Here is an 18,137-nt window from a genome sequence, read left to right on the forward strand (position 1 = left end):
TTGTGGCACGCAACCTTTGTCTCCGTTGCACCCCATGACTTTGAGACAAAGGATGCAAAATTGAGCTGACACCTGCGCCTAAAAAGGCGCCGCTGAGATTTGAACTCAGGATCTCCTGTTTACTAGACAGGCGCTTTGACCAACTAAGCCACGGCGCCTTGCTTTGTCAACAGAGACGAGCGCAACATTCTGTTTCCTCTTCGAGTGGGTGCTTTAAGGTGGGGTCGACAGCATCTTCGCAAGCCACCTGAGAAGGTCATGCCCAAAATGGGGGATCGCATGCCTTCCTCGCAAATAAAACCTCCCACTCGCTCACCTTTTGACAGCTCCGTTGGCAGAGCGTAGGACTGCATTTTTCAGCGCCGACGATGGAACAGCTCATTTGTCACACAGGCATGACCCACAACAGAGGCAAACAAGGACACATTCGTCCCTGGGTGGGCTCGAACCACCATCCTTTCGGTTAACAGCCGAACGCGCTAGCCAATTGCGCCACAGAGACCCTGTCTTTGCAGAAACAGGACCGGAACATGGAAGGACCGGAAGATGGAAGGAAACGCTGGGAGACGAGTGCTCGGAGTCCCGTGAAGAAGAGGAGGAGCGGCCGCACAAATGACTCTTCCCGCGATCGGTCGACGGGAGCTTGGGGGAAAAAATCCGAACGACTGTGGTGGGACTCGAACCCACAACCTTTGAATGGCTTTTCCTCCCCCTGCCTAGAAGTCCAATGCGCTATCCATTGCGCCACAGAGCCCCCAGTGCTGAACCTGTTTGGATTCGCCATACCATACTTAGGGGTTTGAGTGGCGAAGGAGGTGTATATGCAGATGTTCCACGAAAAGCTCAGTGTTGCCTGCCGTTCCAGAGCCCGGATAGCTCAGTCGGCAGAGCATCAGACTTTTAATCTGAGGGTCCAGGGTTCAAGTCCCTGTTCGGGCGAAAGGGTCCTCAAACCGTGTGGCAGCGCGGGATGAAGCGGGCCAAATTTGTCTCTCTTATGTACCTGACTTTGAGGGAACAACGGAAGCTTTTAATGGCAGGGTCCAGCATTCAAGTTCCTGGGTTAGCTGTGTGTTCAAACCACAGAGCGTGACTTGTGGCACGCAACCTTTGTCTCCGTTGCACCCCATGACTTTGAGACAAAGGATGCAAAATTGAGGTGACACCTGCGCCTAAAAAGGCGCCGCTGAGATTTGAACTCAGGATCTCCTGTTTACTAGACAGGCGCTTTGACCAACTAAGCCACGGCGCCTCGCTTTGTCAACAGAGACGAGCGCAACCTTCTGTTTCCTCTTCGAGTGGGTGCTTTAAGGTGGGGTCGACAGCATCTTCGCAAGCCACCTGAGAAGGTCATGCCCAAAATGGGGGATCGCATGCCTTCCTCGCAAATAAAACCTCCCACTCGCTCACCTTTTGACAGCTCCGTTGGCAGAGCGTAGGACTGCATTTTTCAGACATTTTCCAGCTCCGACGGCAGAACAGCTCATTTGTCACACAGGCATGACCCACAACAGAGGCAAACAAGGACACGTTCGTCCCTGGGTGGGCTCGAACCACCATCCTTTCGGTTAACAGCCGAACGCGCTAGCCAATTGCGCCACAGAGACCCTGTCTTTGCAGAAACAGGACCGGAACATGGAAGGACCGGAAGATGGAAGGAAACGCTGGGAGACGAGTGCTCGGAGTCCCGTGAAGAAGAGGAGGAGCGGCCGCACAAATGACTCTTCCCGCGATCGGTCGACGGGAGCTTGGGGGAAGAAAAAACGCAAACGACTCTGGTGGGACTCGAACCCACAACCTTTGAATGGCTTTTCCTCCCCCTGCCTAGAAGTCCAATGCGCTATCCATTGCGCCACAGAGCCCCCAGTCCTGAACCTGTTTGGATTCGCCATACCATACTTAGGGGTTTGAGTGGCGAAGGAGGTGTATATGCAGATGTTCCACGAAAAGCTCAGTGTTGCCTGCCGTTCCAGAGCCCGGATAGCTCAGTCGGCAGAGCATCAGACTTTTAATCTGAGGGTCCAGGGTTCAAGTCCCTGTTCGGGCGAAAGGGTCCTCAAACCGTGTGGCAGCGCGGGATGAAGCGGGCCAAATTTGTCTCTCTTATGTACCTGACTTTGAGGGAACAACGGAAGCTTTTAATGGGAGGGTCCAGCATTCAAGTTCCTGGGTTAGCTGTGTGTTCAAACCACAGAGCGTGACTTGTGGCACGCAACCTTTGTCTCCGTTGCACCCCATGACTTTGAGACAAAGGATGCAAAATTGAGCTGACACCTGCGCCTAAAAAGGCGCCGCTGAGATTGGAACTCAGGATCTCCTGTTTACTAGACAGGCGCTTTGACCAACTAAGCCACAGCGCCTCGCTTTGTCAACAGAGACGAGCGCAACCTTCTGTTTCCTCTTCGAGTGGGTGCTTTAAGGTGGGGTCGACAGCATCTTCGCAAGCCACCTGAGAAGGTCATGCCCAAAATGGGGGATCGCATGCCTTCCTCGCAAATAAAACCTCCCACTCGCTCACCTTTTGACAGCTCCGTTGGCAGAGCGTAGGACTGCATTTTTCAGACATTTTCCAGCTCCGACGGCAGAACAGCTCATTTGTCACACAGGCATGACCCACAACAGAGGCAAACAAGGACACGTTCGTCCCTGGGTGGGCTCGAACCACCATCCTTTCGGTTAACAGCCGAACGCGCTAGCCAATTGCGCCACAGAGACCCTGTCTTTGCAGAAACAGGACCGGAACATGGAAGGACCGGAAGATGGAAGGAAACGCTGGGAGACGAGTGCTCGGAGTCCCGTGAAGAAGAGGAGGAGCGGCCGCACAAATGACTCTTCCCGCGATCGGTCGACGGGAGCTTGGGGAAGAAAAAACGCAAACGACTCTGGTGGGACTCGAACCCACAACCTTTGAATGGCTTTTCCTCCCCCTGCCTAGAAGTCCAATGCGCTATCCATTGCGCCACAGAGCCCCCAGTCCTGAACCTGTTTGGATTCGCCATACCATACTTAGGGGTTTGAGTGGCGAAGGAGGTGTATATGCAGATGTTCCACGAAAAGCTCAGTGTTGCCTGCCGTTCCAGAGCCCGGATAGCTCCGTCGGCAGAGCATCAGACTTTTAATCTGAGGGTCCAGGGTTCAAGTCCCTGTTCGGGCGAAAGGGTCCTCAAACCGTGTGGCAGCGCGGGATGAAGCGGGCCAAATTTGTCTCTCTTATGTACCTGACTTTGAGGGAACAACGGAAGCTTTTAATGGCAGGGTCCAGCATTCAAGTTCCTGGGTTAGCTGTGTGTTCAAACCACAGAGCGTGACTTGTGGCACGCAACCTTTGTCTCCGTTGCACCCCATGACTTTGAGACAAAGGATGCAAAATTGAGCTGACCCCTGCGCCTAAAAAGGCGCCGCTGAGATTTGAACTCAGGATCTCCTGTTTACTAGACAGGCGCTTTGACCAACTAAGCCACGGCGCCTTGCTTTGTCAACAGAGACGAGCGCAACCTTCTGTTTCCTCTTCGAGTGGGTGCTTTAAGGTGGGGTCGACAGCATCTTCGCAAGCCACCTGAGAAGGTCATGCCCAAAATGGGGGATCGCATGCCTTCCTCGCAAATAAAACCTCCCACTCGCTCACCTTTTGACAGCTCCGTTGGCAGAGCGTAGGACTGCATTTTTCAGCGCCGACGATGGAACAGCTCATTTGTCACACAGGCATGACCCACAACAGAGGCAAACAAGGACACATTCGTCCCTGGGTGGGCTCGAACCACCATCCTTTCGGTTAACAGCCGAACGCGCTAGCCAATTGCGCCACAGAGACCCTGTCTTTGCAGAAACAGGACCGGAACATGGAAGGACCGGAAGATGGAAGGAAACGCTGGGAGACGAGTGCTCAGAGTCCCGTGAAGAAGAGGAGGAGCGGCCGCACAAATGACTCTTCCCGCGATCTGTCGACGGGAGCTTGGGGGAAAAAATCTGAACGACTGTGGTGGGACTCGAACCCACAACCTTTGAATGGCTTTTCCTCCCCCTGCCTAGAAGTCTAATGTGCTATCCATTGCGCCACAGAGCCCCCAGTGCTAAACCTGTTTGGATTCGCCATACCATACTTAGGGGTTTGAGTGGCGAAGGAGCTGTACATGCAGATGTTCCACGAAAAGCTCAGTGTTGCTTGCAGTTCCAGAGCCCGGATAGCTCAGTCGGCAGAGCATCAGACTTTTAATCTGAGGGTCCAGGGTTCAAGTCCCTGTTCGGGCGAAAGGGTCCTCAAACCGTGTGGCAGCGCGGGATGAAGCGGGCCAAATTTGTCTCTCTTATGTACCTGACTTTGAGGGAACAACGGAAGCTTTTAATGGGAGGGTCCAGCATTCAAGTTCCTGGGTTAGCTGTGTGTTCAAACCACAGAGCGTGACTTGTGGCACGCAACCTTTGTCTCCGTTGCACCCCATGACTTTGAGACAAAGGATGCAAAATTGAGGTGACACCTGCGCCTAAAAAGGCGCCGCTGAGATTTGAACTCAGGATCTCCTGTTTACTAGACAGGCGCTTTGACCAACTAAGCCACAGCGCCTCGCTTTGTCAACAGAGACGAGCGCAACCTTCTGTTTCCTCTTCGAGTGGGTGCTTTAAGGTGGGGTCGACAGCATCTTCGCAAGCCACCTGAGAAGGTCATGCCCAAAATGGGGGATCGCATGCCTTCCTCGCAAATAAAACCTCCCACTCGCTCACCTTTTGACAGCTCCGTTGGCAGAGCGTAGGACTGCATTTTTCAGACATTTTCCAGCTCCGACGGCGGAACAGCTCATTTGTCACACAGGCATGACCCACAACAGAGGCAAACAAGGACACGTTCGTCCCTGGGTGGGCTCGAACCACCATCCTTTCGGTTAACAGCCGAACGCGCTAGCCAATTGCGCCACAGAGACCCTGTCTTTGCAGAAACAGGACCGGAACATGGAAGGACCGGAAGATGGAAACGCTGGGAGACGAGTGCTCGGAGTCCCGTGAAGAAGAGGAGGAGCGGCCGCGCAAATGCCGCGCAAATGACTCTTCCCGCGATCGGTCGTCAGGAGCAAAAATGCAAACGACTCTGGTGGGACTCGAACCCACAACCTTTGAATGGCTTTTCCTCCCCCTGCCTAGAAGTCCAATGCGCTATCCATTGCGCCAAAGAGCCCCCAGTGCCGAACCTGTTTGGATTCGCCATACCATACTTAGGGGTTTGAGTGGCAAAGGAGCTGTACATGCAGATGTTCCACGAAAAGCTCAGTGTTGCCTGCTGTTCCAGAGGCCGGATAGCTCAGTCGGCAGAGCATCAGACTTTTAATCTGAGGGTCCAGGGTTCAATTCCCTGTTTGGGCGAAAGGGTCCTCAAACCGTGTGGCAGCGCGGGATGAAGCGGGCCAAATTTGTCTCTCTTATGTACCTGACTTTGACGAAACAACGGAAGCTTTTAATGGGAGGGTCCAGCATTCAAGTTCCTGGGTTAGCTGTGTGTTCAAACCACAGAGCGTGACTTGTGGCACGCAACCTTTGTCTCCGTTGCACCCCATGACTTTGAGACAAAGGATGCAAAATTGAGCTGACACCTGCGCCAAAAAAGGCGCCGCTGAGACTGGAACTCAGGATCTCCTGTTTACTAGACAGGCGCTTTGACCAACTAAGCCACGGCGCCTCGCTTTGTCAACAGAGACGAGCGCAACCTTCTGTTTCCTCTTCGAGTGGGTGCTTTAAGGTGGGGTCGACAGCATCTTCGCAAGTCACCTGAGAAGGTCATGCCCAAAATGGGGGATCGCATGCCTTCCTCGCAAATAAAACCTCCCACTCGCTCACCTTTTGACAGCTCCGTTGGCAGAGCGTAGGACTGCATTTTTCAGACATTTTCCAGCTCCGACGGCGGAACAGCTCATTTGTCACACAGGCATGACCCACAACAGAGGCAAACAAGGACACGTTCGTCCCTGGGTGGGCTCGAACCACCATCCTTTCGGTTAACAGCCGAACGCGCTAGCCAATTGCGCCACAGAGACCCTGTCTTTGCAGAAACAGGACCGGAACATGGAAGGACCGGAAGATGGAAGGAAACGCTGGGAAACGAGTGCTCGGAGTCCCGTGAAGAAGAGGAGGAGCGGCCGCACAAATGACTCTTCCCGCGATCGGTCGACGGGAGCTTGGGGGAAAAAATCCGAACGACTCTGGTGGGTCTCGAACCCACAACCTTTGAATGGCTTTTCCTCCCCCTGCCTAGAAGTCCAATGCGCTATCCATTGCGCCACAGAGCCCCCAGTGCTAAACCTGTTTGGATTCGCCATACCATACTTAGGGGTTTGAGTGGCGAAGGAGCTGTACATGCAGATGTTCCACGAAAAGCTCAGTGTTGCTTGCAGTTCCAGAGCCCGGATTGCTCAGTCGGCAGAGCATCAGACTTTTAATCTGAGGGTCCAGGGTTCAAGTCCCTGTTCGGGCGAAAGGGTCCTCAAACCGTGCGGGATGAAGCGGGCCAAATTTGTCTCTCTTATGTACCTGACTTTGAGGGAACAACGGAAGCTTTTAATGGGAGGGTCCAGCATTCAAGTTCCTGGGTTAGCTGTGTGTTCAAACCACAGAGCGTGACTTGTGGCACGCAACCTTTGTCTCCGTTGCACCCCATGACTTTGAGACAAAGGATGCAAAATTGAGCTGACACCTGCGCCTAAAAAGGCGCCGCTGAGACTGGAACTCAGGATCTCCTGTTTACTAGACAGGCGCTTTGACCAACTAAGCCACGGCGCCTCGCTTTGTCAACAGAGACGAGCGCAACCTTCTGTTTCCTCTTCGAGTGGGTGCTTTAAGGTGGGGTCGACAGCATCTTCGCAAGCCACCTGAGAAGGTCATGCCCAAAATGGGGGATCGCATGCCTTCCTCGCAAATAAAACCTCCCACTCGCTCACCTTTTGACAGCTCCGTTGGCAGAGCGTAGGACTGCATTTTTCAGACATTTTCCAGCTCCGACGGCGGAACAGCTCATTTGTCACACAGGCATGACCCACAACAGAGGCAAACAAGGACACGTTCGTCCCTGGGTGGGCTCGAACCACCATCCTTTAGGTTAACAGCCGAACGCGCTAGCCAATTGCGCCACAGAGACCCTGTCTTTGCAGAAACAGGACCGGAACATGGAAGGACCGGAAGATGGAAGGAAACGCTGGGAGACGAGTGCTCGGAGTCCCGTGAAGAAGAGGAGGAGCGGCCGCACAAATGACTCTTCCCGCGATCGGTCGACGGGAGCTTGGGGGAAAAAATCCGAACGACTCTGGTGGGTCTCGAACCCACAACCTTTGAATGGCTTTTCCTCCCCCTGCCTAGAAGTCCAATGCGCTATCCATTGCGCCAAAGAGCCACCAGTGCCGAACCTGTTTGGATTCGCCATACCATACTTAGGGGTTTGAGTGGCGAAGGAGCTGTACATGCAGATGTTCCACGAAAAGCTCAGTGTTGCTTGCAGTTCCAGAGGCCGGATAGCTCAGTCGGCAGAGCATCAGACTTTTAATCTGAGGGTCCAGGGTTCAAGTCCCTGTTCGGGCGAAAGGGTCCTCAAACTGTGTGGCAGCGCGGGATGAAGCGGGCCAAATTTGTCTCTTTTATGTACCTGACTTTGAGGGAACAACGGAAGCTTTTAATGGGAGGGTCCAGCATTCAAGTTCCTGGGTTAGCTGTGTGTTCAAACCACAGAGCGTGACTTGTGGCACGCAACCTTTGTCTCCGTTGCACCCCATGACTTTGAGACAAAGGATGCAAAATTGAGCTGACACCTGCGCCTAAAAAGGCGCCGCTGAGACTGGAACTCAGGATCTCCTGTTTACTAGACAGGCGCTTTGACCAACTAAGCCACAGCGCCTCGCTTTGTCAACAGAGACGAGCGCAACCTTCTGTTTCCTCTTCGAGTGGGTGCTTTAAGGTGGGGTCGACAGCATCTTCGCAAGCCACCTGAGAAGGTCATGCCCAAAATGGGGGATCGCATGCCTTCCTCGCAAATAAAACCTCCCACTCGCTCACCTTTTGACAGCTCCGTTGGCAGAGCGTAGGACTGCATTTTTCAGACATTTTCCAGCTCCGACGGCGGAACAGCTCATTTGTCACACAGGCATGACCCACAACAGAGGCAAACAAAAACACTTTCGTCCCTGGGTGGGCTCGAACCACCATCCTTTCGGTTAACAGCCGAACGCGCTAGCCAATTGCGCCACAGAGACCCTGTCTTTGCAGAAACAGGACCGGAACATGGAAGGACCGGAAGATGGAAGGAAACGCTGGGAGACGAGTGCTCGGAGTCCCGTGAAGAAGAGGAGGAGCGGCCGCACAAATGACTCTTCCCGCGATCGGTCGACGGGAGCTTGGGGGAAAAAATCCAAACGACTCTGGTGGGACTCGAACCCACAACCTTTGAATGGCTTTTTCTCCCCCTGCCTAGAAGTCCAATGCGCTATCCATTGCGCCAAAGAGCCACCAGTGCCGAACCTGTTTGGATTCGCCATACCATACTTAGGGGTTTGAGTGGCGAAGGAGCTGTACATGCAGATGTTCCACGAAAAGCTCAGTGTTGCTTGCAGTTCCAGAGGCCGGATAGCTCAGTCGGCAGAGCATCAGACTTTTAATCTGAGGGTCCAGGGTTCAAGTCCCTGTTCGGGCAAAAGGGTCCTCAAACTGTGTCGCAGCGCGGGATGAAGCGGGCCAAATTTGTCTCTTTTATGTACCTGACTTTGAGGGAACAACGGAAGCTTTTAATGGGAGTGTCCAGCATTCAAGTTCCTGGGTTAGCTGTGTGTTCAAACCACAGAGCGTGACTTGTGGCACGCAACCTTTGTCTCCGTTGCACCCCATGACTTTGAGACAAAGGATGCAAAATTGAGCTGACACCTGCGCCTAAAAAGGCGCCGCTGAGATTTGAACTCAGGATCTCCTGTTTACTAGACAGGCGCTTTGACCAACTAAGCCACGGCGCCTCGCTTTGTCAACCGAGACGAGCTCAGCCTTCTGTTTCCTCTTCGAGTGGGTGCTTTAAGGTGGGGTCGACAGCATCTTCGCAAGCCACCTGAGAAGGTCATGCCCAAAATGGGGGATCGCATGCCTTGTTCGCAAATAAATCCTCCCACTCGCTCACCTTTTGACAGCTCAGTTGGCAGAGCGTAGGACTGCATTTTTCAGCGCCGACGATGGAACAGCTCATTTGTCACACAGGCATGACCCACAACAGAGGCAAACAAGGACACATTCGTCCCTGGGTGGGCTCGAACCACCATCCTTTCGGTTAACAGCCGAACGCGCTAGCCAATTGCGCCACAGAGACCCTGTCTTTGCAGAAACAGGACCGGAACATGGAAGGACCGGAAGATGGAAACGCTGGGAGACGAGTGCTTGGAGTCCCGTGAAGAAGAGGAGGAGCGGCCGCACAAATGACTCTTCCCGCGATCGGTCGACGGGAGCTTGGGGGAAAAAATCCAAATGACTCTGGTGGGACTCGAACCCACAACCTTTGAATGGCTTTTCCTCCCCCTGCCTAGAAGTCCAATGCGCTATCCATTGCGCCACAGAGCCCCCAGTGTTGAACCTGTTTGGATTCGCCATACCATACTTAGGGGTTTGAATGGCAAAGGAGCTGTACATGCAGATGTTCCACGAAAAGCTCAGTGTTGCCTGCGGTTCCAGAGGCCGGATAGCTCAGTCGGCAGAGCATCAGACTTTTAATCTGAGGGTCCAGGGTTCAAGTCCCTGTTTGGGCGAAAGGGTCCTCAAACTGTGTGGCAGCGCGGGATGAAGCGGGCCAAATTTGTCTCTCTTATGTACCTGACTTTGACGAAACAACGGAAGCTTTTAATGGGAGGGTCCAGCATTCAAGTTCCTGGGTTAGCTGTGTGTTCAAACCACAGAGCGTGACTTGTGGCACGCAACCTTTGTCTCCGTTGCACCCCATGACTTTGAGACAAAGGATGCAAAATTGAGCGGACACCTGCGCCTAAAAAGGCGCCGCTGAGACTGGAACTCAGGATCTCCTGTTTACTAGACAGGCGCTTTGACCAACTAAGCCACGGCGCCTCGCTTTGTCAACAGAGACGAGCGCAACCTTCTGTTTCCTCTTCGAGTGGGTGCTTTAAGGTGGGGTCGACAGCATCTTCGCAAGCCACCTGAGAAGGTCATGCCCAAAATGGGGGATCGCATGCCTTCCTCGCAAATAAAACCTCCCACTCGCTCACCTTTTGACAGCTCCGTTGGCAGAGCGTAGGACTGCATTTTTCAGACATTTTCCAGCTCCGACGGCGGAACAGCTCATTTGTCACACAGGCATGACCCACAACAGAGGCAAACAAAAACACTTTCGTCCCTGGGTGGGCTCGAACCACCATCCTTTCGGTTAACAGCCGAACGCGCTAGCCAATTGCGCCACAGAGACCCTGTCTTTGCAGAAACAGGACCGGAACATGGAAGGACCGGAAGATGGAAGGAAACGCTGGGAGACGAGTGCTCGGAGTCCCGTGAAGAAGAGGAGGAGCGGCCGCACAAATGACTCTTCCCGCGATCGGTCGACGGGAGCTTGGGGGAAAAAATCCAAACGACTCTGGTGGGACTCGAACCCACAACCTTTGAATGGCTTTTTCTCCCCCTGCCTAGAAGTCCAATGCGCTATCCATTGCGCCAAAGAGCCACCAGTGCCGAACCTGTTTGGATTCGCCATACCATACTTAGGGGTTTGAGTGGCGAAGGAGCTGTACATGCAGATGTTCCACGAAAAGCTCAGTGTTGCTTGCAGTTCCAGAGGCCGGATAGCTCAGTCGGCAGAGCATCAGACTTTTAATCTGAGGGTCCAGGGTTCAAGTCCCTGTTCGGGCAAAAGGGTCCTCAAACTGTGTGGCAGCGCGGGATGAAGCGGGCCAAATTTGTCTCTTTTATGTACCTGACTTTGAGGGAACAACGGAAGCTTTTAATGGGAGGGTCCAGCATTCAAGTTCCTGGGTTAGCTGTGTGTTCAAACCACAGAGCGTGACTTGTGGCACGCAACCTTTGTCTCCGTTGCACCCCATGACTTTGAGACAAAGGATGCAAAATTGAGCTGACACCTGCGCCTAAAAAGGCGCCGCTGAGATTTGAACTCAGGATCTCCTGTTTACTAGACAGGCGCTTTGACCAACTAAGCCACGGCGCCTCGCTTTGTCAACCGAGACGAGCTCAGCCTTCTGTTTCCTCTTCGAGTGGGTGCTTTAAGGTGGGGTCGACAGCATCTTCGCAAGCCACCTGAGAAGGTCATGCCCAAAATGGGGGATCGCATGCCTTGTTCGCAAATAAATCCTCCCACTCGCTCACCTTTTGACAGCTCCGTTGGCAGAGCGTAGGACTGCATTTTTCAGACATTTTCCAGCTCCGACGGCAGAACAGCTCATTTGTCACACAGGCATGACCCACAACAGAGGCAAACAAGGACACGTTCGTCCCTGGGTGGGCTCGAACCACCATCCTTTCGGTTAACAGCCGAACGCGCTAGCCAATTGCGCCACAGAGACCCTGTCTTTGCAGAAACAGGACCGGAACATGGAAGGACCGGAAGATGGAAACGCTGGGAGACGAGTGCTTGGAGTCCCGTGAAGAAGAGGAGGAGCGGCCGCACAAATGACTCTTCCCGCGATCGGTCAACGGGAGCTTGGGGGAAAAAATCCGAACGACTCTGGTGGGACTCGAACCCACAACCTTTGAATGGCTTTTCCTCCCCCTGCCTAGAAGTCCAATGCGCTATCCATTGCGCCACAGAGCCCCCAGTGTTGAACCTGTTTGGATTCGCCATACCATACTTAGGGGTTTGAGTGGCAAAGGCGCTGTACATGCAGATGTTCCACGAAAAGCTCAGTGTTGCCTGCGGTTCCAGAGGCCGGATAGCTCAGTCGGCAGAGCATCAGACTTTTAATCTGAGGGTCCAGGGTTCAAGTCCCTGTTTGGGCGAAAGGGTCCTCAAACTGTGTGGCAGCGCGGGATGAAGCGGGCCAAATTTGTCTCTCTTATGTACCTGACTTTGACGAAACAACGGAAGCTTTTAATGGGAGGGTCCAGCATTCAAGTTCCTGGGTTAGCTGTGTGTTCAAACCACAGAGCGTGACTTGTGGCACGCAACCTTTGTCTCCGTTGCACCCCATGACTTTGAGACAAAGGATGCAAAATTGAGCGGACACCTGCGCCTAAAAAGGCGCCGCTGAGACTGGAACTCAGGATCTCCTGTTTACTAGACAGGCGCTTTGACCAACTAAGCCACGGTGCCTCGCTTTGTCAACAGAGACGAGCGCAACCTTCTGTTTCCTCTTCGAGTGGGTGCTTTAAGGTGGGGTCGACAGCATCTTCGCAAGCCACCTGAGAAGGTCATGCCCAAAATGGGGGATCGCATGCCTTCCTCGCAAATAAAACCTCCCACTCGCTCACCTTTTGACAGCTCCGTTGGCAGAGCGTAGGACTGCATTTTTCAGACATTTTCCAGCTCCGACGGCGGAACAGCTCATTTGTCACACAGGCATGACCCACAACAGAGGCAAACAAAAACACTTTCGTCCCTGGGTGGGCTCGAACCACCATCCTTTCGGTTAACAGCCGAACGCGCTAGCCAATTGCGCCACAGAGACCCTGTCTTTGCAGAAACAGGACCGGAACATGGAAGGACCGGAAGATGGAAACGCTGGGAGACGAGTGCTCGGAGTCCCGTGAAGAAGAGGAGGAGCGGCCGCGCAAATGACTCTTCCCGCGATCGGTCGACGGGAGCAAAAATGCAAACGACTCTGGTGGGACTCGAACCCACAACCTTTGAATGGCTTTTCCTCCCCCTGCCTAGAAGTCCAATGTGCTATCCATTGCGCCACAGAGCCACCAGTGCGGAACCTGTTTGGATTCGCCATACCATACTTAGGGGTTTGAGTGGCGAAGGAGGTGTATATGCAGATGTTCCACGAAAAGCTCAGTGTTGCCTGCCGTTCAAGAGCCCGGATAGCTCAGTCGGCAGAGCATCAGACTTTTAATCTGAGGGTCCAGGGTTCAAGTCCCTGATCGGGCGAAAGGGTCCTCAAACCGTGTGGCAGCGCGGGATGAAGCGGGCCAAATTTGTCTCTCTTATGTACCTGACTTTGAGGAAACAATGGAAGCTTTTAATGGGAGGGTCCAGCATTCAAGTTCCTGGGTGAGCTGTGTGTTCAAACCGCAGAGCGTGACTTGTGGCACGCAACCTTTGTCTCCGTTGCACCCCATGACTTTGAGACAAAGGATGCAAAATTGAGCTGACACCTGCGCCTAAAAAGGCGCCGCTGAGATTTGAACTCAGGATCTCCTGTTTACTAGACAGGCGCTTTGACCAACTAAGCCACGGCGCCTCGCTTTGTCAACAGAGACGAGCTCAGCCTTCTGTTTCCTCTTCGAGTGGGTGCTTTAAGGTGGGGTCGACAGCCTCTTCGCAAGCCACCTGAGAAGGTCATGCCCAAAATGGGGGATCGCATGCCTTGTTCGCAAATAAATCCTCCCACTCGCTCACCTTTTGACAGCTCAGTTGGCAGAGCGTAGGACTGCATTTTTCAGCGCCGACGATGGAACAGCTCATTTGTCACACAGGCATGACCCACAACAGAGGCAAACAAGGACACGTTCGTCCCTGGGTGGGCTCGAACCACCATCCTTTCGGTTAACAGCCGAACGCGCTAGCCAATTGCGCCACAGAGACCCTGTCTTTGCAGAAACAGGACCGGAACATGGAAGGACCGGAAGATGGAAGGAAACGCTGGGAGACGAGTGCTCGGAGTCCCGTGAAGAAGAGGAGGAGCGGCCGCACAAATGACTCTTCCCGCGATCGGTCGACGGGAGCAAAAATCCGAACGACTCTGGTGGGACTCGAACCCACAACCTTTGAATGGCTTTTCCTCCCCCTGCCTAGAAGTCCAATGCGCTATCCATTGCGCCACAGAGCCCCCAGTGCTAAACCTGTTTGGATTCGCCATACCATACTTAGGGGTTTGAGTGGCGAAGGAGCTGTACATGCAGATGTTCCACGAAAAGCTCAGTGTTGCTTGCAGTTCCAGAGCCCGGATAGCTCAGTCGGCAGAGCATCAGACTTTTAATCTGAGGGTCCAGGGTTCAAGTCCCTGTTCGGGCGAAAGGGTCCTCAAACCGTGTGGCAGCGCGGGATGAAGCGGGCCAAATTTGTCTCTCTTATGTACCTGACTTTGAGGGAACAACGGAAGCTTTTAATGGCAGGGTCCAGCATTCAAGTTCCTGGGTTAGCTGTGTGTTCAAACCACAGAGCGTGACTTGTGGCACGCAACCTTTGTCTCCGTTGCACCCCATGACTTTGAGACAAAGGATGCAAAATTGAGCTGACACCTGCGCCTAAAAAGGCGCCGCTGAGATTTGAACTCAGGATCTCCTGTTTACTAGACAGGCGCTTTGACCAACTAAGCCACGGCGCCTCGCTTTGTCAACAGAGACGAGCGCAACCTTCTGTTTCCTCTTCGAGTGGGTGCTTTAAGGTGGGGTCGACAGCATCTTCGCAAGCCACCTGAGAAGGTCATGCCCAAAATGGGGGATCGCATGCCTTGTTCGCAAATAAATCCTCCCACTCGCTCACCTTTTGACAGCTCAGTTGGCAGAGCGTAGGACTGCATTTTTCAGCGCCGACGATGGAACAGCTCATTTGTCACACAGGCATGACCCACAACAGAGGCAAACAAGGACACATTCGTCCCTGGGTGGGCTCGAACCACCATCCTTTCGGTTAACAGCCGAACGCGGTAGCCAATTGCGCCACAGAGACCCTGTCTTTGCAGAAACAGGACCGGAACATGGAAGGACCGGAAGATGGAAACGCTGGGAGACGAGTGCTCGGAGTCCCGTGAAGAAGAGGAGGAGCGGCCGCACAAATGACTCTTCCCGCGATCGGTCGACGGGAGCAAAAATCCGAACGACTCTGGTGGGACTCGAACCCACAACCTTTGAATGGCTTTTCCTCCCCCTGCCTAGAAGTCCAATGCGCTATCCATTGCGCCACAGAGCCCCCAGTGCTAAACCTGTTTGGATTCGCCATACCATACTTAGGGGTTTGAGTGGCGAAGGAGCTGTACATGCAGATGTTCCACGAAAAGCTCAGTGTTGCTTGCAGTTCCAGAGCCCGGATAGCTCAGTCGGCAGAGCATCAGACTTTTAATCTGAGGGTCCAGGGTTCAAGTCCCTGTTCGGGCGAAAGGGTCCTCAAACCGTGTGGCAGCGCGGGATGAAGCGGGCCAAATTTGTCTCTCTTATGTACCTGACTTTGAGGGAACAACGGAAGCTTTTAATGGGAGGGTCCAGCATTCAAGTTCCTGGGTTAGCTGTGTGTTCAAACCACAGAGCGTGACTTGTGGCACGCAACCTTTGTCTCCGTTGCACCCCATGACTTTGAGACAAAGGATGCAAAATTGAGCTGACACTTGCGCCTAAAAAGGCACCGCTGAGATTTGAACTCAGGATCTCCTGTTTACTAGACAGGCACTTTGACCAACTAAGCCACGGCGCCTCGCTTTGTCAACTGAGACGAGCTCAGCCTTCTGTTTCCTCTTCGAGTGGGTGCTTTAAGGTGGGGTCGACAGCATCTTCGCAAGCTACCTGAGAAGGTCATGCCCAAAATGGGGGATCGCATGCCTTCCTCGCAAATAAAACCTCCCACTCGCTCACCTTTTGACAGCTCCGTTGGCAGAGCGTAGGACTGAATTTTTTAGACATTTTCCAGCTCCGACGGCGGAACAGCTAATTTGCCACACAGGCATGACCCACAACAGAGGCAAACAAAAACACGTTCGTCCCTGGGTGGGCTCGAACCACCATCCTTTCGGTTAACAGCCGAACGCGCTAGCCAATTGCGCCACAGAGACCCTGTCTTTGCAGAAACAGGACCGGAACATGGAAGGACCGGAAGATGGAAGGAAACGCTGGGAGACGAGTGCTCGGAGTCCCGTGAAGAAGAGGAGGAGCGGCCGCACAAATGACTCTTCCCGCGATCGGTCGACGGGAGCTTGGGGGAAGAAAAAACGCGAACGACTCTGGTGGGACTCGAACCCACAACCTTTGAATGGCTTTTCCTCCCCCTGCCTAGAAGTCCAATGCGCTATCCATTGCGCCACAGAGCCCCCAGTCCTGAACCTGTTTGGATTCGCCATACCATACTTAGGGGTTTGAGTGGCGAAGGAGGTGTATATGCAGATGTTCCACGAAAAGCTCAGTGTTGCCTGCCGTTCCAGAGCCCGGATAGCTCCGTCGGCAGAGCATCAGACTTTTAATCTGAGGGTCCAGGGTTCAAGTCCCTGTTCGGGCGAAAGGGTCCTCAAACCGTGTGGCAGCGCGGGATGAAGCGGGCCAAATTTGTCTCTCTTATGTACCTGACTTTGAGGGAACAACGGAAGCTTTTAATGGCAGGGTCCAGCATTCAAGTTCCTGGGTTAGATGTGTGTTCAAACCACAGAGCGTGACTTGTGGCACGCAACCTTTGTCTCCGTTGCACCCCATGACTTTGAGACAAAGGATGCAAAATTGAGCTGACCCCTGCGCCTAAAAAGGCGCCGCTGAGATTTGAACTCAGGATCTCCTGTTTACTAGACAGGCGCTTTGACCAACTAAGCCACGGCGCCTTGCTTTGTCAACAGAGACGAGCGCAACCTTCTGTTTCCTCTTCGAGTGGGTGCTTTAAGGTGGGGTCGACAGCATCTTCGCAAGCCACCTGAGAAGGTCATGCCCAAAATGGGGGATCGCATGCCTTCCTCGCAAATAAAACCTCCCACTCGCTCACCTTTTGACAGCTCCGTTGGCAGAGCGTAGGACTGCATTTTTCAGCGCCGACGATGGAACAGCTCATTTGTCACACAGGCATGACCCACAACAGAGGCAAACAAGGACACATTCGTCCCTGGGTGGGCTCGAACCACCATCCTTTCGGTTAACAGCCGAACGCGCTAGCCAATTGCGCCACAGAGACCCTGTCTTTGCAGAAACAGGACCGGAACATGGAAGGACCGGAAGATGGAAGGAAACGCTGGGAGACGAGTGCTCAGAGTCCCGTGAAGAAGAGGAGGAGCGGCCGCACAAATGACTCTTCCCGCGATCGGTCGACGGGAGCTTGGGGGAAAAAATCTGAACGACTGTGGTGGGACTCGAACCCACAACCTTTGAATGGCTTTTCCTCCCCCTGCCTAGAAGTCCAATGTGCTATCCATTGCGCCAAAAATGGGGCAAAAGGGACTGCTAGCGGGGGGCAAAAGGAAAAAAGAGGGGGGGAAGGGGGGGGAAAGAGAAAAAACGGAAAGAGAAAAGGAGAAAAACAAACAAATTGTCATGTTTTTTTCTCCACTCACATCCCCTTTAAAGTTCTTTTCACACACATGTGCGCTCATTTTCATCACTTTTATCAACAACATTGACACGTCGTCTCCTGCGGGATTCGATCCGACGAGGCTGTGCACCGTGTCAGCAATCACCATCACCATGCAATAACATTATTTTTATTTCTCGTATCACGTGTATATTGCTCGTATTACAGTTTTTTACAATGGCTATGACACTTTTGTCAATACCTTTAACAAGTTTCCTAAACTCTTGACACAGTTAGCACAACATCCACCTGTGTTGGCTATACAATTAACACATTTTGTATTGCTTTGACACAAAATGCATAGAGTAAACACACATTTTAAATGCTTGAACTTCTTTTACACACAAGCTCAACCAAGACCAAAACAATCGATTTTTACGGACCAATTTACCAATGCTTTAACACTGTATGTCAGAACAGATAACACTATGTTCAAAACCTAATTTATTGGCTAAAGTCAAAGTGAACAGCTGTTCTTATTGTGAATTGAAACACAAATATATCCCCTGTATTTTATGTATTCCATTGCTACTGGGAAAAAGCTGGTTGAAGTTATGCAAATACTCTGAATTACAGTTGATTCCGAACTAGGAAACACTATGGTGTTGAGGTTCTTTCAATCGCATGACTATATGGTATATATACTGCAAAGTGGAGCTCTTTGTGCTGATCTTGTGTGGAAAAAAAACAATATGGAGCAATACGAAGAAAGTAAGAATACAGTAATACCTGCACGAAGGAGAGGAACACAATAACCAGGACA

The 18,137-nt window shown here is 52.8% G+C and overlaps 61 non-coding genes across 61 annotated transcripts; 15 read left to right on the forward strand and 46 right to left on the reverse strand.

Annotated features, from left to right (window-relative positions):
* Positions 1-84: 84 nt before the first annotated feature.
* trnat-agu (transfer RNA threonine (anticodon AGU)) lies at positions 85-158 on the reverse strand. The gene has a single exon. It is a non-coding gene; the product is annotated as a tRNA-Thr (tRNA).
* A 270-nt stretch (positions 159-428) lies between these two features.
* trnan-guu (transfer RNA asparagine (anticodon GUU)) lies at positions 429-502 on the reverse strand. Its single transcript has one exon. It is a non-coding gene; the product is annotated as a tRNA-Asn (tRNA).
* A 160-nt stretch (positions 503-662) lies between these two features.
* Positions 663-754, reverse strand: trnar-ucu (transfer RNA arginine (anticodon UCU)). The gene is given in 2 exon segments: positions 663-698; positions 718-754. It is a non-coding gene; the product is annotated as a tRNA-Arg (tRNA).
* A 112-nt stretch (positions 755-866) lies between these two features.
* Positions 867-939, forward strand: trnak-uuu (transfer RNA lysine (anticodon UUU)). Its single transcript has one exon. It is a non-coding gene; the product is annotated as a tRNA-Lys (tRNA).
* Positions 940-1,178: 239 nt separating this feature from the next.
* trnat-agu (transfer RNA threonine (anticodon AGU)) lies at positions 1,179-1,252 on the reverse strand. The gene has a single exon. It is a non-coding gene; the product is annotated as a tRNA-Thr (tRNA).
* A 281-nt stretch (positions 1,253-1,533) lies between these two features.
* On the reverse strand, positions 1,534-1,607 carry trnan-guu (transfer RNA asparagine (anticodon GUU)). Its single transcript has one exon. It is a non-coding gene; the product is annotated as a tRNA-Asn (tRNA).
* Positions 1,608-1,770: 163 nt separating this feature from the next.
* trnar-ucu (transfer RNA arginine (anticodon UCU)) lies at positions 1,771-1,862 on the reverse strand. Its single transcript is given in 2 exon segments — positions 1,771-1,806; positions 1,826-1,862. It is a non-coding gene; the product is annotated as a tRNA-Arg (tRNA).
* A 112-nt stretch (positions 1,863-1,974) lies between these two features.
* trnak-uuu (transfer RNA lysine (anticodon UUU)) lies at positions 1,975-2,047 on the forward strand. The gene has a single exon. It is a non-coding gene; the product is annotated as a tRNA-Lys (tRNA).
* Positions 2,048-2,286: 239 nt separating this feature from the next.
* trnat-agu (transfer RNA threonine (anticodon AGU)) lies at positions 2,287-2,360 on the reverse strand. The gene has a single exon. It is a non-coding gene; the product is annotated as a tRNA-Thr (tRNA).
* Positions 2,361-2,641: 281 nt separating this feature from the next.
* On the reverse strand, positions 2,642-2,715 carry trnan-guu (transfer RNA asparagine (anticodon GUU)). Its single transcript has one exon. It is a non-coding gene; the product is annotated as a tRNA-Asn (tRNA).
* A 162-nt stretch (positions 2,716-2,877) lies between these two features.
* trnar-ucu (transfer RNA arginine (anticodon UCU)) lies at positions 2,878-2,969 on the reverse strand. Its single transcript is given in 2 exon segments — positions 2,878-2,913; positions 2,933-2,969. It is a non-coding gene; the product is annotated as a tRNA-Arg (tRNA).
* Positions 2,970-3,081: 112 nt separating this feature from the next.
* Positions 3,082-3,154, forward strand: trnak-uuu (transfer RNA lysine (anticodon UUU)). The gene has a single exon. It is a non-coding gene; the product is annotated as a tRNA-Lys (tRNA).
* A 239-nt stretch (positions 3,155-3,393) lies between these two features.
* On the reverse strand, positions 3,394-3,467 carry trnat-agu (transfer RNA threonine (anticodon AGU)). Its single transcript has one exon. It is a non-coding gene; the product is annotated as a tRNA-Thr (tRNA).
* A 270-nt stretch (positions 3,468-3,737) lies between these two features.
* Positions 3,738-3,811, reverse strand: trnan-guu (transfer RNA asparagine (anticodon GUU)). Its single transcript has one exon. It is a non-coding gene; the product is annotated as a tRNA-Asn (tRNA).
* A 364-nt stretch (positions 3,812-4,175) lies between these two features.
* On the forward strand, positions 4,176-4,248 carry trnak-uuu (transfer RNA lysine (anticodon UUU)). The gene has a single exon. It is a non-coding gene; the product is annotated as a tRNA-Lys (tRNA).
* A 239-nt stretch (positions 4,249-4,487) lies between these two features.
* trnat-agu (transfer RNA threonine (anticodon AGU)) lies at positions 4,488-4,561 on the reverse strand. Its single transcript has one exon. It is a non-coding gene; the product is annotated as a tRNA-Thr (tRNA).
* A 281-nt stretch (positions 4,562-4,842) lies between these two features.
* On the reverse strand, positions 4,843-4,916 carry trnan-guu (transfer RNA asparagine (anticodon GUU)). Its single transcript has one exon. It is a non-coding gene; the product is annotated as a tRNA-Asn (tRNA).
* A 159-nt stretch (positions 4,917-5,075) lies between these two features.
* On the reverse strand, positions 5,076-5,167 carry trnar-ucu (transfer RNA arginine (anticodon UCU)). Its single transcript is given in 2 exon segments — positions 5,076-5,111; positions 5,131-5,167. It is a non-coding gene; the product is annotated as a tRNA-Arg (tRNA).
* Positions 5,168-5,279: 112 nt separating this feature from the next.
* trnak-uuu (transfer RNA lysine (anticodon UUU)) lies at positions 5,280-5,352 on the forward strand. The gene has a single exon. It is a non-coding gene; the product is annotated as a tRNA-Lys (tRNA).
* Positions 5,353-5,591: 239 nt separating this feature from the next.
* Positions 5,592-5,665, reverse strand: trnat-agu (transfer RNA threonine (anticodon AGU)). The gene has a single exon. It is a non-coding gene; the product is annotated as a tRNA-Thr (tRNA).
* A 281-nt stretch (positions 5,666-5,946) lies between these two features.
* trnan-guu (transfer RNA asparagine (anticodon GUU)) lies at positions 5,947-6,020 on the reverse strand. The gene has a single exon. It is a non-coding gene; the product is annotated as a tRNA-Asn (tRNA).
* A 160-nt stretch (positions 6,021-6,180) lies between these two features.
* Positions 6,181-6,272, reverse strand: trnar-ucu (transfer RNA arginine (anticodon UCU)). The gene is given in 2 exon segments: positions 6,181-6,216; positions 6,236-6,272. It is a non-coding gene; the product is annotated as a tRNA-Arg (tRNA).
* A 112-nt stretch (positions 6,273-6,384) lies between these two features.
* On the forward strand, positions 6,385-6,457 carry trnak-uuu (transfer RNA lysine (anticodon UUU)). Its single transcript has one exon. It is a non-coding gene; the product is annotated as a tRNA-Lys (tRNA).
* A 231-nt stretch (positions 6,458-6,688) lies between these two features.
* Positions 6,689-6,762, reverse strand: trnat-agu (transfer RNA threonine (anticodon AGU)). The gene has a single exon. It is a non-coding gene; the product is annotated as a tRNA-Thr (tRNA).
* Positions 6,763-7,043: 281 nt separating this feature from the next.
* trnan-guu (transfer RNA asparagine (anticodon GUU)) lies at positions 7,044-7,117 on the reverse strand. The gene has a single exon. It is a non-coding gene; the product is annotated as a tRNA-Asn (tRNA).
* A 160-nt stretch (positions 7,118-7,277) lies between these two features.
* trnar-ucu (transfer RNA arginine (anticodon UCU)) lies at positions 7,278-7,369 on the reverse strand. Its single transcript is given in 2 exon segments — positions 7,278-7,313; positions 7,333-7,369. It is a non-coding gene; the product is annotated as a tRNA-Arg (tRNA).
* Positions 7,370-7,481: 112 nt separating this feature from the next.
* trnak-uuu (transfer RNA lysine (anticodon UUU)) lies at positions 7,482-7,554 on the forward strand. The gene has a single exon. It is a non-coding gene; the product is annotated as a tRNA-Lys (tRNA).
* Positions 7,555-7,793: 239 nt separating this feature from the next.
* Positions 7,794-7,867, reverse strand: trnat-agu (transfer RNA threonine (anticodon AGU)). The gene has a single exon. It is a non-coding gene; the product is annotated as a tRNA-Thr (tRNA).
* Positions 7,868-8,148: 281 nt separating this feature from the next.
* On the reverse strand, positions 8,149-8,222 carry trnan-guu (transfer RNA asparagine (anticodon GUU)). Its single transcript has one exon. It is a non-coding gene; the product is annotated as a tRNA-Asn (tRNA).
* Positions 8,223-8,382: 160 nt separating this feature from the next.
* Positions 8,383-8,474, reverse strand: trnar-ucu (transfer RNA arginine (anticodon UCU)). The gene is given in 2 exon segments: positions 8,383-8,418; positions 8,438-8,474. It is a non-coding gene; the product is annotated as a tRNA-Arg (tRNA).
* A 112-nt stretch (positions 8,475-8,586) lies between these two features.
* On the forward strand, positions 8,587-8,659 carry trnak-uuu (transfer RNA lysine (anticodon UUU)). The gene has a single exon. It is a non-coding gene; the product is annotated as a tRNA-Lys (tRNA).
* A 239-nt stretch (positions 8,660-8,898) lies between these two features.
* On the reverse strand, positions 8,899-8,972 carry trnat-agu (transfer RNA threonine (anticodon AGU)). The gene has a single exon. It is a non-coding gene; the product is annotated as a tRNA-Thr (tRNA).
* Positions 8,973-9,242: 270 nt separating this feature from the next.
* trnan-guu (transfer RNA asparagine (anticodon GUU)) lies at positions 9,243-9,316 on the reverse strand. The gene has a single exon. It is a non-coding gene; the product is annotated as a tRNA-Asn (tRNA).
* A 156-nt stretch (positions 9,317-9,472) lies between these two features.
* Positions 9,473-9,564, reverse strand: trnar-ucu (transfer RNA arginine (anticodon UCU)). The gene is given in 2 exon segments: positions 9,473-9,508; positions 9,528-9,564. It is a non-coding gene; the product is annotated as a tRNA-Arg (tRNA).
* Positions 9,565-9,676: 112 nt separating this feature from the next.
* On the forward strand, positions 9,677-9,749 carry trnak-uuu (transfer RNA lysine (anticodon UUU)). The gene has a single exon. It is a non-coding gene; the product is annotated as a tRNA-Lys (tRNA).
* Positions 9,750-9,988: 239 nt separating this feature from the next.
* trnat-agu (transfer RNA threonine (anticodon AGU)) lies at positions 9,989-10,062 on the reverse strand. Its single transcript has one exon. It is a non-coding gene; the product is annotated as a tRNA-Thr (tRNA).
* A 281-nt stretch (positions 10,063-10,343) lies between these two features.
* On the reverse strand, positions 10,344-10,417 carry trnan-guu (transfer RNA asparagine (anticodon GUU)). The gene has a single exon. It is a non-coding gene; the product is annotated as a tRNA-Asn (tRNA).
* A 160-nt stretch (positions 10,418-10,577) lies between these two features.
* trnar-ucu (transfer RNA arginine (anticodon UCU)) lies at positions 10,578-10,669 on the reverse strand. Its single transcript is given in 2 exon segments — positions 10,578-10,613; positions 10,633-10,669. It is a non-coding gene; the product is annotated as a tRNA-Arg (tRNA).
* Positions 10,670-10,781: 112 nt separating this feature from the next.
* trnak-uuu (transfer RNA lysine (anticodon UUU)) lies at positions 10,782-10,854 on the forward strand. The gene has a single exon. It is a non-coding gene; the product is annotated as a tRNA-Lys (tRNA).
* A 239-nt stretch (positions 10,855-11,093) lies between these two features.
* Positions 11,094-11,167, reverse strand: trnat-agu (transfer RNA threonine (anticodon AGU)). Its single transcript has one exon. It is a non-coding gene; the product is annotated as a tRNA-Thr (tRNA).
* A 281-nt stretch (positions 11,168-11,448) lies between these two features.
* On the reverse strand, positions 11,449-11,522 carry trnan-guu (transfer RNA asparagine (anticodon GUU)). The gene has a single exon. It is a non-coding gene; the product is annotated as a tRNA-Asn (tRNA).
* Positions 11,523-11,678: 156 nt separating this feature from the next.
* trnar-ucu (transfer RNA arginine (anticodon UCU)) lies at positions 11,679-11,770 on the reverse strand. Its single transcript is given in 2 exon segments — positions 11,679-11,714; positions 11,734-11,770. It is a non-coding gene; the product is annotated as a tRNA-Arg (tRNA).
* Positions 11,771-11,882: 112 nt separating this feature from the next.
* On the forward strand, positions 11,883-11,955 carry trnak-uuu (transfer RNA lysine (anticodon UUU)). Its single transcript has one exon. It is a non-coding gene; the product is annotated as a tRNA-Lys (tRNA).
* A 239-nt stretch (positions 11,956-12,194) lies between these two features.
* trnat-agu (transfer RNA threonine (anticodon AGU)) lies at positions 12,195-12,268 on the reverse strand. The gene has a single exon. It is a non-coding gene; the product is annotated as a tRNA-Thr (tRNA).
* A 281-nt stretch (positions 12,269-12,549) lies between these two features.
* trnan-guu (transfer RNA asparagine (anticodon GUU)) lies at positions 12,550-12,623 on the reverse strand. The gene has a single exon. It is a non-coding gene; the product is annotated as a tRNA-Asn (tRNA).
* A 148-nt stretch (positions 12,624-12,771) lies between these two features.
* trnar-ucu (transfer RNA arginine (anticodon UCU)) lies at positions 12,772-12,863 on the reverse strand. The gene is given in 2 exon segments: positions 12,772-12,807; positions 12,827-12,863. It is a non-coding gene; the product is annotated as a tRNA-Arg (tRNA).
* Positions 12,864-12,975: 112 nt separating this feature from the next.
* Positions 12,976-13,048, forward strand: trnak-uuu (transfer RNA lysine (anticodon UUU)). Its single transcript has one exon. It is a non-coding gene; the product is annotated as a tRNA-Lys (tRNA).
* Positions 13,049-13,287: 239 nt separating this feature from the next.
* On the reverse strand, positions 13,288-13,361 carry trnat-agu (transfer RNA threonine (anticodon AGU)). Its single transcript has one exon. It is a non-coding gene; the product is annotated as a tRNA-Thr (tRNA).
* Positions 13,362-13,631: 270 nt separating this feature from the next.
* On the reverse strand, positions 13,632-13,705 carry trnan-guu (transfer RNA asparagine (anticodon GUU)). Its single transcript has one exon. It is a non-coding gene; the product is annotated as a tRNA-Asn (tRNA).
* Positions 13,706-13,857: 152 nt separating this feature from the next.
* Positions 13,858-13,949, reverse strand: trnar-ucu (transfer RNA arginine (anticodon UCU)). Its single transcript is given in 2 exon segments — positions 13,858-13,893; positions 13,913-13,949. It is a non-coding gene; the product is annotated as a tRNA-Arg (tRNA).
* A 112-nt stretch (positions 13,950-14,061) lies between these two features.
* trnak-uuu (transfer RNA lysine (anticodon UUU)) lies at positions 14,062-14,134 on the forward strand. Its single transcript has one exon. It is a non-coding gene; the product is annotated as a tRNA-Lys (tRNA).
* A 239-nt stretch (positions 14,135-14,373) lies between these two features.
* trnat-agu (transfer RNA threonine (anticodon AGU)) lies at positions 14,374-14,447 on the reverse strand. The gene has a single exon. It is a non-coding gene; the product is annotated as a tRNA-Thr (tRNA).
* Positions 14,448-14,717: 270 nt separating this feature from the next.
* Positions 14,718-14,791, reverse strand: trnan-guu (transfer RNA asparagine (anticodon GUU)). Its single transcript has one exon. It is a non-coding gene; the product is annotated as a tRNA-Asn (tRNA).
* Positions 14,792-14,939: 148 nt separating this feature from the next.
* On the reverse strand, positions 14,940-15,031 carry trnar-ucu (transfer RNA arginine (anticodon UCU)). Its single transcript is given in 2 exon segments — positions 14,940-14,975; positions 14,995-15,031. It is a non-coding gene; the product is annotated as a tRNA-Arg (tRNA).
* Positions 15,032-15,143: 112 nt separating this feature from the next.
* Positions 15,144-15,216, forward strand: trnak-uuu (transfer RNA lysine (anticodon UUU)). The gene has a single exon. It is a non-coding gene; the product is annotated as a tRNA-Lys (tRNA).
* Positions 15,217-15,455: 239 nt separating this feature from the next.
* On the reverse strand, positions 15,456-15,529 carry trnat-agu (transfer RNA threonine (anticodon AGU)). Its single transcript has one exon. It is a non-coding gene; the product is annotated as a tRNA-Thr (tRNA).
* Positions 15,530-15,810: 281 nt separating this feature from the next.
* Positions 15,811-15,884, reverse strand: trnan-guu (transfer RNA asparagine (anticodon GUU)). Its single transcript has one exon. It is a non-coding gene; the product is annotated as a tRNA-Asn (tRNA).
* A 163-nt stretch (positions 15,885-16,047) lies between these two features.
* Positions 16,048-16,139, reverse strand: trnar-ucu (transfer RNA arginine (anticodon UCU)). Its single transcript is given in 2 exon segments — positions 16,048-16,083; positions 16,103-16,139. It is a non-coding gene; the product is annotated as a tRNA-Arg (tRNA).
* Positions 16,140-16,251: 112 nt separating this feature from the next.
* trnak-uuu (transfer RNA lysine (anticodon UUU)) lies at positions 16,252-16,324 on the forward strand. The gene has a single exon. It is a non-coding gene; the product is annotated as a tRNA-Lys (tRNA).
* A 239-nt stretch (positions 16,325-16,563) lies between these two features.
* On the reverse strand, positions 16,564-16,637 carry trnat-agu (transfer RNA threonine (anticodon AGU)). Its single transcript has one exon. It is a non-coding gene; the product is annotated as a tRNA-Thr (tRNA).
* A 270-nt stretch (positions 16,638-16,907) lies between these two features.
* On the reverse strand, positions 16,908-16,981 carry trnan-guu (transfer RNA asparagine (anticodon GUU)). The gene has a single exon. It is a non-coding gene; the product is annotated as a tRNA-Asn (tRNA).
* Positions 16,982-18,137: the final 1,156 nt, after the last annotated feature.

The sequence above is a fragment of the Hypomesus nipponensis genome, chromosome 3, assembly GCF_054491055.1.
Source record: "Hypomesus nipponensis isolate SF chromosome 3, ASM5449105v1, whole genome shotgun sequence".
In the NCBI taxonomy this organism is placed as follows: Eukaryota; Metazoa; Chordata; class Actinopteri; order Osmeriformes; family Osmeridae; genus Hypomesus; species Hypomesus nipponensis.